Here is a 15,539-nt window from a genome sequence, read left to right as displayed (position 1 = left end):
GCTCTCCCTCCGTCGCTCTGTTTTTCTTTCTCAGCCGCAGAACCTCTTTCCCTCTTTCTTTTTTCGTCCGCCATCCCCAAAAACCCCAGACTTTTCCAGCCGTACCAGACCTCTCTTTCTTTAGTCTTCCTCTGTCCCTCCACCTAGGCCGCCGTCCCCATTTCTCCGTTTCTATTTTTAGCCTCCCTAATCCCTTGTTCTTTTCCTTTTCCTCGTTTTTTCCTGCCCGAATTCCCCCTCTGTTTTTTCTTGTTTTTCTATTTTTCTTTGCGGCCTTTCCTTTTTCCCTCCGCCAAATCCTTCTTCGTTCCTAGCTAGGCCTCCTGATTTCTGTCCTTCTTTTTTTCTAGTTTTCGTTTCTTTCCAGCTCCTAGCCCAGCCGAAGCCTTCCTCTATTTTCCTTCCTTGCTTCTCAGCCGCCTGAAGCTTTTCCTCCCTTGAACCGTGGCTCTCTTTCTTTTCTTCGGCCGAAGCCCTTCCCCCTAATCTTTTTTTTCTGTTTTCCTTTCAGATTTTCAGCCGCCTCCTCTGTTTTCTTAGCCGCCCATTCCTTCCTTTTTCTCTTGGCACTCCCAGACGAAACCCTCTTTTTTTCTCTTCCCCCCTTCAGTCGTCCACACCCCCTTTTCTTTGGCTTGCGGCCCTTTATTTTAAAGGCACCTCCAAAGACTAAACCTAACTTGAAAGGCCAAGATTTCAAACCTCAAAGTAGGCTTATGTGTCTTATTTTTGTCCCTTTGATTGACTTTTTTCTTTTTTTCTTTTTTTCCTTTTTCTCTTTTTCTTTTTTTATTTTCGAAAATTTAGTGCAAAAACTCTTAATTCAATTACAGTAAGACAAGAGGCACGAATCAAAACAAAAAATAAAAACCTAGAATCGAAAGAAACAAAATAAAAATTAAATGATTAAATGATTAAAGTTTAATTAAATGATAAAATAACTTAAAAATAAAAGAATAAAAGTAAATGAAATTAATCAAAAATAAAAATAATAGTAAACAAAAATACCTTAAAAATTTGGTGTCTACAGTTTGCCCCTCTTTGTCTGAATTTTGGAAAAACTTGAGACAAAGAAGTAGACACCAAATACTTACCTGTGTTATTCGGCTGCAGCTACTCGAATGACTGTCATTATTGAAACGAGGACTGACCTCTTTAATGAGAACTTTAAAATGGGACTGACCCAAACGAGAAATTAAAACAGGACTGACCCGAACCAGATATTCAAAATGAGATTGACCAAAACAGAAAATTTAAAAGCGGGACTGACCCGAACAAGGTTTAAAATCGTGGGACTGGCCCGAACAAAATTAAAATCATGGGACTGACCCGAACAAAATTTAAAATCATGGGACTGACCCGAATAAAAATTAAATCATGGGACTGACCCGAATAAAATTAAAAATCATGGGTCTGACCCGAATAAGATTTAAAATCATGGGACTGACCCGAATAAAATTTAAAATCATGGGATTGACCCGAATAAAATTAAAAATCATGGAACTGACCCGAATAAGATTTAAAATCATGGGACTGACCCGAATAAAATTTAAAAACATGGGACTGACCCGAATAAGATTAAAATCATGGGACTGACCCGAATAAAATTAAAAAACATGGGACTGACCCGAATAAAATTTAAAATCATGGGAATAAAATTTAAAAACATGGGATGCACACTAGTGGGACTGACCCATGTTTAGTGGCAATAAAGATGAAATGCACGCTAGTGGGACTGACCCATGTTTAGCAGCAATGCAAATGAAGTGCTCACTGGTGGGACTGACCCATGTTCAGTGGCAGTGAAATGAAACGCATGCTAGTGGGACTGACCCATGTTTAGCGGCAATGCAAATGAAGTGCTCACTGGTGGGACTGACCCATGTTCAGTGGCAGTGAAATGAAACGCACGCTAGTGGGACTGACCCATATTTAGCGGCAATGAAAATGAAACGCACGCTAGTGGGACTGACCCATGTTTAGCGGCAATGAAATGCTCACTGGTGGGACTGACCCATGTTTAGTGGCGATAAAAATGCACACTAGTGGGACTGACCCATGTTTAGTGGCAATGAAAATGAAATGCACGCTAGTGGGACCGACCCATGTTTAGCGGCAATGAAAATGAAATGCTCACTGGTGGGACTGACCCATGTTCAGTGGTGGTGTAAATGAAATGCACGCTAGTGTGACTGACCCATGTTTAGCGGCAATGAAAATGAAATGTACACTAGTGGGATTGACCCACGGCTAGTGGCGATGAAAATGAAATGCACACTAGTGGGGCTGACCCACGGCTAGTGGCGATGCAAAAATAAAATGCTCACTAGCGGGACTGACCCACGGCTAGTGGCAGAATAAGAGAAATGCTGGTATGTATGAAGAGACTGTATAAGATTTGCTTGAAAAATTATCCAAAAATTTACCCCAGTGTGATGAATTGGTCAGTGGGATTAAACCCGAGCCTGCCTTAGTTGGTGGTGTAAAATTCAAACCCAACGCGATGTTTGAGAAGTTGGCGGCACAAAATCTAGGCCCAAAGTGATGTTTATGATGTTGGTGGCACAAGATCCAAGCCCAACGGGATGTTTGCGATGTTGGCGGCACGAAAACCAAACCCAACGTGATCTTTGTGATGTTGAACGTGATCTTTGTGATGTTGGCGGCACAAAATCCAGGCCCAACGCGGTCTTTGTGATGTTGGCGGCACAAAATCCAGGCCTAACGTGAACTTTGTGATGTTGGCGGCACAAAATCCAGGCCCAACGTGAACTTTGAGATGTTGGCGGCATAAAATCCGGGCCCAACGTGAATTTTGTGATGTTGGCGGCACCAAGTCCAGGCCCAACACGGTGTTTGTGAATGGTCAGCGGGATAAGACCCAATCCTACCATCCAATTGGTCAAGAAATCTGGAAATTAAGTGTGATTGTCAAGAAAGGGGAATGGAAGGGTGCGCGGCATACGCTGAAATTTCATCAACAAGAAATTGACACAAGGAATAAGAAATTAAATTTTGATTTTTTTTGAGAATTTTTCCAAAAATGATTTGCCCCAGTTTCCACCAAGTATTGTGCAACTGATCAATTGATTTGCATTACGGCATGGTTGCTCCTCCTTAAGACCTTGACTCGTAAGATTCTGACTTATACTTCTTCATCGATTTCAACCATGGATACCTGCACAGGGAGCTTGCCAAAGTACAACATGCACTTTATTTTAAAATATCGCAACTACTACTCATGGAAAGAGCAGCGTGATTGATTTGAAAGTCTTGCTTGATTCTTTGACGAAATCCTCAAATGGACTACAAAAATTTTGCCCCAGTATGGGCTTATTTTGCGAAATCTTACAAATGAAATTTTTCCCCAGTGCGGACTCCTTTGACTGCAAAAATTTGTTTGGATGACTCTCCATTTATTTGAACACTATGTTTCCTAACAGAAAATTTCATGATGAATTTCTCACAATAAAACCAAATCACAGAAGATTTCTTCCTCACCTTGGCATTGGTGCTTAGGGTAACGAGTCACCACTTGCAGGACCAATCAAGTGGGCGTTATTTCTGATTTTGAGGTGGCTAAAGGAAATGGGAGGTCAAGATTTGTCTTATTCTTGTGCCCAAATTGTATGTAATCACATCTTAGTGAAAGCAAATAGTTTGTCACCCTTATTTCTTAAGAAAACGTAGTCCACATATAAGCTTTATAGGCTTGCAACAATATGGATGGAAACGATAGCTAAACATGTGAAAACTGGTCATAGCCTTATGATCACGAATGATTGATGGACTCCTTAGAAGCATGACCTTTGTTTTGAGTTGTCATGAAAGAATAAGTCAACGATGGACTTTTATGGGCTTGTAATGTGGCTTGAAGACGATAGTTAAAGAAATAATTTTCAAGGACAATGCACCGAAGATCGCGTTTTTCTCAAATTGCCCTCATTTTGGACTCCAAGATCTTGGACTTTGTTTGACCTTTTATCATCACTCAACAGGGTCTTTCAGCATCAAATCTTTTTGCATTTTTCTTTTGCACTCATTTCGCTCGCTTTTTCCTTTTTCTTTTCCTTTTTTTTTTCAAAAGTGCCCTCGCGGGTTTTCACATGAAGAGCAGTGTCAATCTCACACCTAATCAATTCAGAATACAGCTAAAATTTTTAGACATCAGAAGTTTTCTTGACAGGACCATTGCAAAGAACAGAAGTCAGGACTTTCGGCTTTTGTAATGGGATCAGGTGGGGTGCTTAGAAAATTTAAGACTTGAAAGAGAATTTCAAAAGCGGTTTGAAGAATCCGAAATTGCATTGTTGCGCCAAACCCATTTTAGGGCTAAATCAGAATTTGCCCCATTTTATGCTCAATTGAGGCTTTTTCTCTTTCATTCTCTTTCTTCTTTTGATTTTTCGGCTTTCTGCTATTCTTTTGAACTTTTCACAAAATTTGCCCTAGTTATTTTTGAACTGAGGTTCTCTTTTCTTCTTTTGTCTTTTGATTCTGTTGTATTATCACTTTTTCACTTCTTGAAACTTTTTCCTTTTCAACTCAAACTTGCCCCAGTGTGGGGCTTGCGATTCTCAGGGGTTGCCAAATGAAGTATTTTATTCTGAAGGCTCAAAAGGGATAACTAGGGATAGAATGTTTGATTGGAAAAAGAAGAGGGCCTGACTTTTATTCCGTTCCTTACAATAACCCTGAAAGGAAACTTTCATTAATGCGAAATTTCTTGCATGTATCTGAATTAACTAGCTGAGGATGACTCCCGTTCATCCATATCTGCGAAGCATAGGTGATTTGTCGGACAATACCCTTTCTTTTCCTTCTTTCTTCGTTCTTTCTTTTCTTTTTCCGAAATTGCAGCCCAGGTAGAATCGAATTTCCCCAATTTGTGATTTCTTAGCATTTTTACTTTTCTCAGTTTTGGACAATTCTCCAATCTTTCTCCCCAATGTGGGGTGCAATCATAGATGCTTCGAAAAGAACCACCAATTTTAGCTCAAATGGGGATGTAAGGGATAAATGGTGTTTAGGTTGTAGAAACGACGGTCAAAGTATCATTCTTACACCTCATGACAACCAAAGTAACGAAATGGTCATTGAAAATCCACTCCCTTTTTTGATATTTGAAATTTTTCCAATGTAGGGTAGTGATCATCAAGACACTTATTTGAAACGAAATTATTCTTGTAAAGGCTCAAATGGGGGAGCAAATGATAAAATCTGTATAGGTAGAGAAACGAACGCTCGAAGTATCATTCCAAATTTTCAAAACAAACAAGAATAATGCACATTTTTGCTTTCACTTAGATGTGAATTGAACCGGATTAGACACAGCGGACACTTTTAAACAAAGATTGCCCCAATTTGTAATTTATCAATCAATGTGACTGATTTATTGGGGGGCCAATAGAAGTAGGCAAAATATGAATTGTACAGTGAAGGTGAAAAAGGTATCGTATTGGGTCTTTTGAGTGACCTCTTTTAATTCTAAGCACTCTTATTGCATAGCTCGGATCACCAATCTAGTGTATACATTCGTGAGTTTTCAGGCAAGAGGTTGAAAAAATCTCAATTTAGTCTTATTTCTCAAAATTCATCATGAAATCTCCAATTGGCAAAATAAAGAATGAATATATACATGAATATATACAAAATGACAATTGTCCAAATGAAAAACTTTATTGCTGAAAAATCTCTAAAGAGCTTCATATATACACTTTTGTCTTCTATTTCTTTTAGAACAAAATGTATTAACAAGTCAAATAAACAGAATTTTTCTATGAAAAACCATTATAATGTCTCTCAGAGACTTTAGCCTAGAGGTTCCAGATGGATCTTTCATGTTTTCATTGCAAGGTCTGCCCAAAAATCAAGTAATACCTTTCAGACTTTATCGGATCAAAATTGTTATCAGATATAGAAAAAATATTTCCATCTTATTGAAACATTTTCATGAATGCAGGGGAGGGGGAAAACAAAAAGAAAAATATCCTGAGTTAGTAAGCAAAATTGTAAAAACGGTATGCATGTCCTATGGGGGAACCCTTTTTGTGCCAAGGGTAGGCCTATCATGAAAATGCAATCCTCTAGAGTAGGCACTATACCATACCTGAGGGGTCCGATCAACTGATTGAGTGAAAAATGATTTGAAAAATTTGGCCAATTTGGAGTGAGAAGAAACATTCGCCCTAAAAAAAGAGGACAAAGTCCGAATAGATTGCTTACCTTGATCAACACATGATAGGTGAAAGAGAACTTACTCTTGAAAGAATTGCAATGCCTCGACTTATTTATCCAGTTAATTTTAGACTTAAACCCTAAAAAGGAATAAGCGGATCAAGAGGATATGATGAAATTGATAATTTTATTCAAAACTGACTAGGATCAAATGCATTGCATGAAATTTGATTATTTATTCAAAATTGAATGGATAACCCTAAAAATGAATTAAACTAATCAAATGAAGTGAATGAAATCAATTGATTAAGTGAAATGATGACTTATTCAAAATCGACCGAATTGCCCTAAGAATAGGTAAACTGGTCAAATGGATCAGGCGAAATTGATGATTTATTCAAAATCGATAAGATTGCCCTAAGGACTAATCAAATGAATTGGTGATCTATTTAAAATCGGCCAAATTGCCTTAAAATAGGTAAACTAGTCAAATGAATTCAAAAATGACTAAGTTGCCCTAAAAATAAACAAATTGATAAAATGGACTGGATGCAATTGGTGAATAAAATAGTCCAGTGGATTGAATAGAATTGACAGCTTATTTAAAAATCAATCTATCCACTGGTAATTTCAAAAAACTTATTGCGATGCATTAGTCTATGAGCCTTCTAAAATCAAATTTTGGCCTCAATTTATTTATCGTCTCAATAGCGAGGAATTATTTGTGAATTTCTTCAAATTAATGTCCTTTTTGCAAGGGATTTTTACCAATTTGATAAAATGGCCAAAAAGTGATTATTAAACACTCATATTCCAAAGATCGCTCTATGAAAATGATCAGATCCTTCCTTACCTTGTGCACTACCCCTTTGGATGGTACAAAATGTAAACGTGCAAGTCTCCTTGGATTAAGTATCCGAGACATAAGGCGGTTATTCCTAACGTGGGATCCCCTAAATGGCATTCCCTCTACGGCTCATGCATGATGCCAGTTTATTAAAGCGAATAACTATGCAATACACAAATGAAACGTGACCTAAAGGAACCCTTCATATGCCAGGGTAAGCTTAAAACGATATGACATTATTAATTTATGAACAAAATATACCAAAATTTCTTAAACGTGCAATAGCCTATCTACAAGGGTAGGTTCTAAAAGAAGGTCATGCCAGACCTCTTATTTGCTAGGGTTTGTGAATGCAATGGGTGTGGCGACCCCACTTCCCCCTAAGGCGAACCAAAGGGTTGGCGGGTTGTCTGCCCAACTCTCGCCAGGACTCACGCAAGCAGTCTAATCCAAATCCTTCCGGAAATTTAACCTAGCTATTACAACAAAGATTCTTCCGAAATAAATCGTTTTCTATCACCACATTAACTTCAAAAATAACAGCATACAACTTAACCAAACGACGGCTCTTAAACACTTCACACGTTACTCACTAGGGTTAAAGCCATACCAATACAAACATACAAACCGAATATTAGAATTAGGGATTACACTTTTCCAGTTTCAAGTGGCAATCCAAAATGAAAGGTACAATGCTTAACTTAGAATTCGTTACAAACCGAAATTTAAATTCAAGTTGTTTAAGTACATTCATAGGAAATATAAGCAGCTCAAATTCTTTCAAACTTCAAGACCTGTAAGGAAAACAAATGAACGTGGGGTGAGCTAAAACTCAGTGGTGCCCCAAAACATGCAATCACATAAGGCAAGTAACGAATATTTCAATTTCACACTTAATAAAAGCAGATAACAGCACAAGGTAGGATACAGGGGCTCTCAGGAGCCATTTTTCTCGCTTGATCACCATTCGTCGTAGTTGACCCTCCGTCAACCCTCACTACTTATAGTCCATGTAGATCCTCTTATTTTGTTACCTAACCCGTCACCATTCATACCCCTGTCCCGGGCCCGAACACCGACTAAGGAAGCAGTATACTCGAGATATACCCTTAGAAATTGGGAGCAGTATACGTGAGTATACCCTCAGGAATTGGTCGAGGGATTCACCCAACGACATCACGTCCAACACGTGGTTACTAGGTCAGGATAAGAGGCCCTCCCACCTTTAAGGTGTGGTACATTCCCCTGCCTAGTGATTTAGTACTTGAGATAGGATAAGAGGCCCTCCCACCCTCAGGTGTGGTACATTCCCCTACTCAGTACTTAGCAAGCGCAAGCAAGATATTTACGAAAAACACTTCACACAAGTCACCACTCGAACGGCTAGTGTGATAAAGTACACAGTGCTCACTTCGATGGATCAGAAATCATTTTTCCAAATTATCACATATCGAGTCAAGAAAGCACTTTAACCAAATAAGCATAGAACAAGCAGGGACACTCACCAAGAGTGAAGTTACAGATCAAGCTGGGAATCAAAATCCACGACTCATATCAGCTTCATGCTTGATCAAAATAATTAACTATCTGTTAGGTCTTGATCCAAACCAAGTGCAAATCAAACACTTTCCAGCAGATTTCATGCTAAACTACCCATACAATTCCCAAAACAACTCCATCGGCTGAGCTGGAAAATTGATTCAGCAGTCCAACAACTTCCAGTAAAAATTTCCAGCCATGCAACCGAATTCCTGGCCATAAGGTTCACATGCAACACCAAACGAAAGGCTATCTATCAAATTGGGTCCATAACTAAGTTCGAATGCCATAAAAAATTACCATCTTACCATAAATTCATCCAACCTCTCTCTCGGTTGTCATGCATGTAAACAGATTTCATATTCCCTCAATTTTCTTGTTTAAACAAGGTTGATTAACCTCATGCAAAACTCAATCGTCCAGCTATTCATTAGTTAAACAAACAACTAAGCTCAGATCGTCACAACTTAGCAAGTTAAAGCTGAAATTCCAGCTCAAGCTCTCGGCAATTCCAATTTCTTCACAACCAGATTTCTTGCTACTTACTTTTGTCATCCAACCGCACAACCTCACATGCATGCCCTTAAACAACTTCATCAACCTATAAACATCTAGTCTAGGTCCAGAAATTACCTCAGTTTGGCTCAACACCCTCGGCTAGCTGCAAAAAAAATGTTTCCCTCCTCTCGGCTGTCCAGAAATTGCCGTCCGCAACTCTCTCTCTCTGATTTCCTCTCTTTGATGATACCAAGGCAGGAGATGAAGTGAAATGGTATGGTGTTGTGGAATGTTGGAGTTGCTGAAATGGGAAACAAGTCGCGGATGAAGGGAAATGGGGTGTGAATGGAGACTGAAATGTAATCCGGCGGAATTGGAGATGTTTGTGTTTTAAAGTTGGCCAAGGAAGCTTTGCTCACTCACGGCTGAAAAGCAATTGAAATGGATATATTGTGGTGGATGGTAGTTGATATACTAGTGTGTGATATAGTGGAGTGCATTAGTGGTTATAAGTCGGCATAGAGATGGAAGGTGTTGGAATGTGAAGTGGGAATTGGAACCGGCAGGAATTGGAAGTGTTGAGTGTAGAAGTGGTAGAAGCTGCATTGGCCGGATGGGGTGGTGGGTGATGATGTTGTCCGAGAGGGTGTTTGGTTTGCATGGAAATTTTAAGATTGTATGGAGGGCATTTTAGTCTTTTCACATCTCTTCCTAATATCCACTTGAGTTCCTTAATTTTACTTAACTCCAAAATCTGTCCTGAGTATAAATTAAGCTCCTACTAATACACTAATCTTGCAAGGCTTCAATTATCGTATTATTTACGTCCCACGCGTATTTAGTATACTTGTATTATTTTTATCTAAAATTTATCGACTTTGTCTTAACGTGAAAGTTTCTATTAACATTTAATCGTTATTAACGATTTAAGTTTAGCCATCGGGATTTAAAGAAATTAATTGTTAAATCAATGAAATAATTTACCTTCGAAGTATTAATTTTAGCATAACAAGACCAAGTAGTTTATTAGCTTAGCGGGATTGTATTATTTTTCACTTAAAATTATGGTCACGCACTTATTTGAGAGCAAGTAGATAAATAAATAAAGTAAAAGGAAATGGTGCTAAAATTTATTAAAGAATAATAAATGCAAATAAAATATGCAATAATATTTGAAAGCAAGTGAAAGTAATGCTAGAAGGGATTAAAGAATATGACTACTAGATAAAAATGAAATTGAAGTATGCATTGGTATTTATCTGCAAAATTCAAGGTTCTCACAATGGGGACAAAACCAAGAAGAGTTAGTTCAGCCAGATAAATACACATAACACATTGTAGCAACGAGATAAAGCAATAAAATCAATACAAAGAAATAAAGCAATAAAAGGGAAAAAGGGGTTGGATCCCTCCCCTCGTGAATAGTGTCCCTACTAGGGTAAGGCAGACTCTACCCTAGGTAAACTATCATAGATGCATGAGGTATTGGCTCACTAATGCATCTAGACTCGATAGGTTTTAGGTCCCCGGACCTTCAGACTTAGAAACCAAGGGTCATCAATCCCAAGGTTCTTTATCGGTGGCTCGGGCGATTCCCCAGACATTGCTACGCACACGTCGTGTCACGGCTACATGTCTGAGTGAATCTATCAAAAATCCTCAACTTTCGACTAAAAGCTAAAGGCTATCAACCCAAAGCTTAAAGCTGAAGATTGAGTGACCCCTTGGATCTTGCTACGCACACGTCGTGTCGCGATCACACGTCCAAGTGAGTCGCCTAAAATCCTAATAGGGTGGAGTGGCGTGACAAGCCACTAAAAGAAAAATAAATGAGGGGTAAATAATTAAAGCGTATGCACGTATGCTAGTGCTCGTTTGGAGGGGAGGGATCAAGAACCAACGCGAGGCTCTAAGGTAACGTCCCCCCATCCAAATGCAGTGCAAAGCGCGGAATCACATAAATAAACCATCCATCCATCAAAACAATCGTAGGCGAATGTGTGAGGAAGTGAGTTGATACGCGCGAAATGCAAAAATCCTAAAAAAGGAAAAATGCAATCCTAAACATCCAAATGTAATATATAAGAAGGTTAAAAGAAGAAATTAATCGACTAAATCAAATGTTCGGACTCTCTAAGTCCCCAGTGGAGTCGCCAGCTGTCACGCCCCATTTTTATAAGAAAAATAAATAAATTAAAATGGTTTGAAAGTGAATTTTTTGATTTGAAAAATGATTTTTGATCTACAAAGAAAGTGGGTCTAAATGGGACTTGAAAATGCGACGATTTGACCCAAAATATAGTTTAAAAAGGGTTTTTGAAATAAAAATCGGAGTCGCCACTTGGTATAGAGTTAAGGTGTACCAAGTCACCAAAAATGAATTTTTTAAAGGAAAAAGATAAAAAGAAACCTCTTTTAAATGACTTCTAGTCTACGTAAACCAACGAAAAAGGTTCGGGAGTCACATTTGACGAAGGGGAAGGCAAGGATGAAAGCCAAGGCTAGTTGCGTGATTTAGTCAAGGATTTTCTTATTTTTAACCAAAATATTTATCATATTTGGATGTACTATATGAATGCAAACCCTAGACCTAGGAGGGCATCGGGGGGCAAAATTTCTCTTCAAAACTTGAGTGGTGCCAATCACATTAGTTGTGACGCCCAATAATGACTCTTTGGAGAGGTCACGAATGATGCACAAATATGAGACTCAAAGAAAAGGAAAAGAATAAAAATAATTATAGAAATATACATGTCTTAAAGGAATGCATCATATCGGGTACGGGGAAAACTAATACTCGTGACTCAATTTTCCTTTTGACAGAGGGAATACGAGCGTGCTAAGGCTAGAAAAGCCAAACTCGTCCATTTCCCATACTCAAGGGGTTATCTCTAGTCTAATCAAGCAAATGCACTACCCTAATCCTAAATCTAAAATGAAATGCAAGTCTAATGTTATGTAACATACAAAGGGGCATATATAAATAGGGAGATTAGGGAATAGGGGATATAAATAGAAAGGAATATGGGGTAAAGGATGTACACATATAAGAAAGTGTCATGCAACATGGTAACGCCCTAAAAAGTGAAAACATGCATGAGATGGAGTGATTTTATCATGCAATCATGATCTAACACGCGAAGGGCTCCTAAGGGCCTAGCGTTGGACTAGCCCATGTCTATGAATTCCAACTAGCATTGGACTAGTGGAAAATCAAAAAAAGGGTCTCGACTAGCGTTGGACTAGCGAGAAATTATAAAAAAGGGTCTCGACTAGCGTTGGACTAGCGACATGCATTTATTATAGTCTAAGAAAATCAGATAAAGCATAACAAAGCAAATAAGCACATAAATCACATAAGACAAATAACATATAGGCATGATATCTAGATGCACGTCCTAAAAAAAAGCGGTAACACATAGCACATAGGCATGTAACACACATAAAGCAAGTAAAACAAATAAAGTCCTAACTATTACATTCGGGGGGAAGCCTACTACAATCTAAAGGGGAAATAATTAAATAAATGATTAAAAGAAATACCTAACTATTACAAATTGGGGTTCAAATGCCCTCGAATAACTTGCTTAATTAAAGAAGGCGAAATAAAAGAAAGCGAAAACATGCAATTAAACATTAAGAAAATGAAAAGCAAATTAAAGCATGCATATTCACACAAAACACGTAGGAGCACGTAGGAAAAATAAAATCAAAGAGATAGATGTTACCTCCCTTGAGTTGTGAAATGAAGGGAATATTAGCTTCAAAACAATAAAAGGGTGAAGGCACCACTTTAATCAAGAAATAATCACAAGAGATAAAAGTAAACATGAAATTGAATCAATTAAATCATGTAGACAACTCACATTCAAGAAGTCAAAAGAAGAAAGGACTTGATTGCAAAGATTGACAAAATTTTGGGGCCAAAATTAAAGAAAAATAAAGTTCAAGGACTCATTTACAATTAAAGTAAGGACCCAATTGAATGAAATTGAAAGTTTGTAGGGCCATAGTGAAAAATCCAAAAGTTAGGGGACTGGAACGAAATTTTGTCATCAGGCTTCTTAACTTAACAGGCTATTGGGCCCTTTTTTTTATTTGTTTGGGCTGAAACTTCCCTAGCCCAACCGAAAAACCCCCAAGACAATAGATGGGCTAGTCTTCACTTTCCAACAAACAAACCCAACCCCAAAGAGTGGGCTTTTACCTCCTAAGCCCAAGCCAAAAACCCAACAAAAATAAACTAAACCCACTCTCTTAAACCCAAGCAAAATAAACTCTCAAACCCCAAATCACTTATTTCACTAATACCCAACATGGAAAAATCATCTAAAATTAATAAACCATAATTATGATCTAAAATCAAGAATTAATCTACATGCAAGACTAGTTTAAAAGATTAAAAGATGATTAACATTTACAAGGACAAAATAAATTCAACTTTTCCAAATTTGCGGTTCAAAATACAATTCATATAAGGACCCATCTGAAGGATTTATAAAAACTTTGAAGTCAAATTATGAAGTTCTAAGACTTTGGGGTTAGATTACGAAGAGGGGAAAATAAAGGGTCTAAAATGTAATGTTTGGAGAAGTCATCATCTTCTTCACCGATCCAACATCAATTGGCGTTTCCGTTCTTTTCAATTAGCAATACCAGAGACTTAGTTTCAAATGCAATCATTCCCAACAGACAACAAAATTTACTCGCGAAGACTCCATCTCCTAAGATTAATTCGGAATGGAACAGAAAAAATGGAAAATGCAAACACCAATTCATCAGATTTTCTCAAATGCAAAGAATTGAACTTGCTAACTTATCCCGTTTCTTCATACGCAATAAAATGCAGACAAGTTATCTTTCAATTAGAAAATCTCAGTCAGGCATTTCATCGAACAGGTCAGGGGCATTAAAAAATCTCGCCAATCTTTGCCCAATCGAAGTTAATCAGCCCCAAAATTAACAGAACAAAAAAGGATTTCGATTCCAGGCATCATATAAAGCACATGTATTTAAAGATTCATGAACAATCAGCATGAAAAGTGAAATACCAATTTCACAGAAGTTTTCACGGAAGTCATACTCTACTCTAAAGGAAAACTGAAGCGTAGATGAAGAAATTACTGGACAATGGCCTCTTATAGTGGCAATTCACGGGCGGCAGTGGTGGAGTCCGACGTTGTGGTGGCGAGCAGCAGCGGATGCAGACTGGTGGTTCCGGCAACTCTTCGGACTAACCTTCCTTGCTCGATTTTTATCGCAGCTCTGCGCCTCTGCGATTTTTAAAAAATGAGGGGGATCCCCCTCATTTTTCACAAAATTTATTTTGGGATCCAATGGTGTTGAGGCTGGAATACAATCACTTTGATTGAATTTGTTAAGAATCTTTTCAATATAATGTGTTTGAGACAACATTATATTGTTATCATGTTTGAAGATTCTCATACTAAGAATGACATCTGCCTCACCCATGTCTTTCATGTCAAATTTGCTTGAAACCAAAGTTTTTGTGACTTCAACTTGTTCCAAATCAGTCCTAAAAATCAACATGTCGTCAACATATAAACAAATTATGACACCTTTGCCATCATCAAATTTGCTATAAATACATTTATCAGATTCATTTATTTTGAATCCACTAGCAAGAATAACTTGGTCAAATTTCTGATGCCATTGCTTCGGTGCTTGTTTTAGTCCATATAAAGACTTTACAAGTTTACACACCTTATGCTCTTGACCAGGTATCACAAACCTTTCGGGTTGCTCCATATATACTTCTTCATCCAAATCACCATTCAAGAATGCTGTTTTAACATCCATTTGGTGAATGACTAGATTTTGGATAGAAACTATAGTAAGTAGCACTCTAATTGTAGCAATTCTAGCTACTGGTGAATATGTGTCAAAATAGTCCACACCATACTTTTGTGTGAACCCTTTGGCAACCAACCTGGTCTTGAACTTATCAATAGTTCCGTCGATTTTCATTTTCTTCTTGAAGATCCACTTACAACTAATTGGTTTTGAACCAGGTGGTAAGTCTACTAATTTTCAGGTTTTATTACCCATGATTGAGTCCATCTCATCATTAATAGCTTCCTTCCAAAAGGGAGCATCTTGTGAGTTCATTGCTTCTTCATAGGTCTTGGGATCAGCCTCAGTATTGAAGCAATATGAAATTTGGTTGCTTACTGTATCTCTAGTTCCTTCAACTAGATACATATAAAAGTCCAAACCGAAGTCCTTTGACTTTCTAGCACTTTTGCTCCTTCTCAATTCAATGGTTTCATTTTCACCATCTTTTGTCAATTCACTTGGTTTTGGAATAACATCTTTTATAGAGATGAATCTATTCTCTTCAAAGATAGCATCTCTAGACTCAATTATGGTATTAACCAAAATTGAATCATTCGGTTCAATTACCATGAATCTATATGCTTTGCTATTTTGTGCATATCCTAAGAATATACACTCCACA

The sequence above is a fragment of the Coffea arabica genome, chromosome 3e (genome assembly GCF_036785885.1).
Source record: "Coffea arabica cultivar ET-39 chromosome 3e, Coffea Arabica ET-39 HiFi, whole genome shotgun sequence".
Taxonomy (NCBI): domain Eukaryota; kingdom Viridiplantae; phylum Streptophyta; class Magnoliopsida; order Gentianales; family Rubiaceae; genus Coffea; species Coffea arabica.
This window is presented reverse-complemented; position numbering follows the sequence as displayed.